Raw genomic sequence first — 4240 nt, 5'->3', positions numbered from 1 at the left:
CATCCGTTGCATGGAATCCCTACTCCTCACATTGACATCAATTGATGGGCATCTCCATAGCCCGTTGATTAGCCGCGTCGATGTGAGACTTTCTCCTTTTTGTCTTCTCGACACAACCTCCACCATCATGTTCTATTCCACCTATAGTGCTATATCCATGGCTCACACTCATGTATTGCATGAAAGTTGAGAGGGTTTGAGAACGTCAAAAGTATGAAACAATTGCTTGGCTTGTCATCGGGGTTGTGCATGATTTGAATATTTTGTGTGGTGAAGATGGAGCATAGCCAGACCATATGATTTTGTAGGGATAACTTTCTTTGGCCATGTTATTTTGAAACATGATTGCTTTATTAGTATGCTTGAAGTATTATTGTCTTAATGTCAAATGATAGACTATTGCTTTGAATTACCGATGTCTTAATATTCATGCCATGATTAGATTACATGATCAAGATTATGCTAGGTAGCATTCCACATCAAATATTATCTTTTTTTATCATTTACCTACCCGAGGATGAGCAAGAGTTAAGCTTGGGGATGCTGAAATGTCTCCATCGTATCTATAATTTTGATTGTTCCATGCCAATATTATACAACTTTCATATACTTTTGGCAACGTTTTATACTATTTTTGGGACTAACATATTGATCCAGTGCCCAGTGCGAGTTCCTGTTTGTTGTATGTTTTTTATTTAGCAGAAAATCCATATCAAACGGAGTCCAAATGGGATAAAAACTTATGGAGATTTTTTGGAATATATGTGATTTTTGGGAAGAAGAATCAACGCGAGATGATGCCCGAGGGGGCCATGAGGAAGGCGGCGCGCCCCAGGGGGGTGGGCACGCCCCTGACCCTCGTGGCCAGCCCATAAAGCGGTTGGTGCCCTTCATTCGCCGCAATAAAGCCAATATCTGGATACAAATCGTGTTAAAATTTCAGCCCAATCGGAGTTACAGATCTCCGGGAATATAAGAAACGGTGAAAGGCCAGAATCTGGAACGCAGAAACAGAGAGACAGATCCAACCTCAGAGGGGATCTCGCCCCTCCGTCGCCATGGAAGCCATGGACCAGGGGGTAAACCCATCTCCCATCTAGGGAGAAGGTCAAGGAAGGAGAAGAAGAAGGGGGGATCTCCCCCCTCTCTCCCGGTGGCACCGGAACACCGCCGGGGCCATCATCATGTGACGACGATCTACACCAACACCTCCGTCATCTTCACCAACATCTTCATCACCTTCCCCCATCTATCTACAGCGGTCCACTCTCCCGCAACCCACTATACGCTCTACTTGAACATGGTGCTTTATGCTTCATATTATTATCCAATGATGTCTGAGTAGATTTTTGTTGTCATATAGGTAATTGGTGAATTGCTATGATTGGTTTAATTTTCTTGTCGTTATGTTGCTGTCCTTTGGTGCCCATCATATGAGCGCGCGCATGGATCACACCATAGGGTTAGTTGTATGTTGATAGGACTATGTATTGGAGGGCAAGAGTGACAGAAGCTTCAACCTAGCATATAAATTGATGCATACGGGATTGAAGGGGGAAAAATATATATTAATGCTATGGTTGGGTTTTACCTTAATGAACGTTAGTAGTTGCGGATGCTTGCTAATAGTTCCAATCATAAGTGCATAGAATTCCAAGTCAGGGATGACATGCTAGCAGTGGCCGCTCCCACATAAAACTTGCTATCGGTCAAGTAAAGTAGCCAATTGCTTAGGGACAATTTCGCAACTCCTACCACCATTTCTCCACACTCGCTATACTAACTTTATTGCTTCTTTACCTAAAACAGCCCCTAGTTTTTATTTACATGCTCTTTATATTCTTGCAAACCTATCCGGTTACACCTACAAAGTACTTCTAGTTTTATACTTATTATAGGTAAAGCAAACGTCAAGCGTGCGTAGAGTTGTATCAGTGGTTGATCAAACTTGAGGGAATATTTGTTCTACCTTTAGCTCCTTGTTGGGTTCGACACTTTTACTTATCGAAAGAGGCTACAATTGATGCCCTATACTTGTGGGTTATCACTGAACTATGTGACTGAGGTCATCGGCGTCTAGGGGTCGTACATAGGTACCCTGGAAGTTGTCTCTAAAGGCATCTTCCAGATCTTCCCAGGTGCTAATATAATTCTCTGGGAGGCTATTTAACCAGTGTCGAGCTGGTCCCTTTAATTTGAGCGGGAGGTACTTGATGGCATGTAGATCGTCTCCACGAGCCATGTTAATATGGAGAACAAAATCTTCTATCCAGACTACGAGATCTGTCGTGTCGTTGCATGATTCGATGTTAACGGGTTTAAACCCTTCTGGGAACTGATGTTCCATTACTTCATCGGTGAAGCATAGGGGGTGTGCCGCGCCTCTGTACCGGGCGACATCGCGGCGTAGTTCGGACGAAGGCCGTATGCGGTTTTTGTCCCATGTGAGGTTGTGTCTGTCACGCCAAGTTTGATGGCTACCCTTGCGCGTTGGAGCACACCCCCTTGATTCGTGGATTGATCCAGTCTGACCGGCTCTATTGTCTAGGTCCTGTCGTAGGTCATAGGTGTATCCTAGGGCCGCTATTTCTCTGCCTCTACATCGAGGTGGTGAGGGATGGTGTTCGGCTTGAGCTGCCGCTCTGTCCCGGCCACATGGTGGTCGGTCAGGTCTGTCAGCATCACGCATTGGCGGTATGGGCTCCCGGGGCTCGTCGTTAAATTGTGGCAGTAGCTTGCATTTCAGGTAACTCTTTGGGGGTGAGAGGCTGTATTCCTCGGCTGCCAGGATGTTAGTCCATCTGTCGTTTAGCAAATCCTGATCAGCTTGAAGTTGTTGCTGCCTCTTTTTTAGGCTTCTCGCTGTGGTGATTAGCCGGCGCTTAAAGCGCTCAACATGATGAAGTCTTCGTCACCGAGGCTCACATCCTCTTCGAAGATTGGCTGGTAATTACTGTTCTCTGTGTCCTTGTTCTCGATCAGATCATCGGGATTAACTTGCCCATCCTCCCAATCATCCTGTTCGGATGTTGGTTCGACATGGGCTTCAGGGTCTTCAGCATTCTCCAAAGTGTTATTGTCTTCGGTGCTGGTATTGCTGTCTTTTTGGCGACGTGATTTTGAGCGGCGCCGCTGATGTCGATGTTTTGGAGGTGCTTCGGCAGGCTTGTCCTCAACTGGATTCTCCTTGCCGTCGTTGCCATCCTCTTTGGGTGTGTCCACCAATGTACATGTTGTATGTGGAGGTGGCCGTCCATCGTCTGGTAAACAGAGGGTTTTGGCCTTGTTCATCTCCAGCGTCGTCGTCCATACCGTCGATGTCTTCGGAGGCGTAGTCCGGCATGTCGGTTAGATCCTCGATAGTGGCTATGAAGTGGGTGGTGGGTGGGACGTAAAATTCCCCGCTTTCAGCCCCTAGTCTGGGCTGGGCATAATTGGGAAGCGATCCTTCCGCAATGGCGAGTGATCACATTAAGTCCAGAGCCTCATTTAAAGGCGAGGGTTGGACAGAGAAGCGAGAGTCCATGGGGCTGTCCGGAGTTGGAGCCTCCTGGTGGTGCCCATTTGGCACGGATCTCGAGAGTTCGGACTTAGAGTCCGGCAGAGTGTCCGGCGCTTCTCTGGTAGCAAGCTCCGTAAGTGCAGAGAGTCTAGCGGGCTCTAGACTCCTGTCTTTGGACCTGACGGCCTGCTCTGGATCTAAGGCCAGAGCGGCAATCGGGGCCGCGAACCCTTCAAAGATCAAGTCTCCTCGGATATCAGCGACATAGTTTTGGTTCCCGAAACTGATCTGATGACCAGGGGCGTAACTGTCGATCTGCTCAAGATGGCCAATCGAGTTGGTCTGAAGTGTGAAGCCGCTGAATACAAAAATTTGGCCCGGGGGGAAAATCTCCCCCGAAACAGCATCATTGTGGATGATCAAACGAGCCATCGAATCATTCATCGCCAGCACAGAGGAACTCTCAATGAAAGCACCAATGTCGGTGTCCAAACCGGCAGATCACGGGTAGGGGGTCCTGAACTGTGCGTCTAAGGATCGAAGGTAACATGAGGCAGGGGCCACGATGTTTACCCAGGTTCGGGCCCTCTTAATGGAGGTAATACCCTATGTCCTGCTTGATTGACTTTGATGAGTATAGGGGTTACAAGAGTTGATCTACCTCGAGATCATAATGGCTAAACCCTAGATGTCTAGCCTGTATGATTATGACTACCCCTATGGATTTAAACCCTCTGG

This window comes from Triticum urartu, chromosome 1 (assembly GCF_003073215.2).
Source record: "Triticum urartu cultivar G1812 chromosome 1, Tu2.1, whole genome shotgun sequence".
NCBI lineage: Eukaryota > Viridiplantae > Streptophyta > Magnoliopsida > Poales > Poaceae > Triticum > Triticum urartu.
This window is presented reverse-complemented; position numbering follows the sequence as displayed.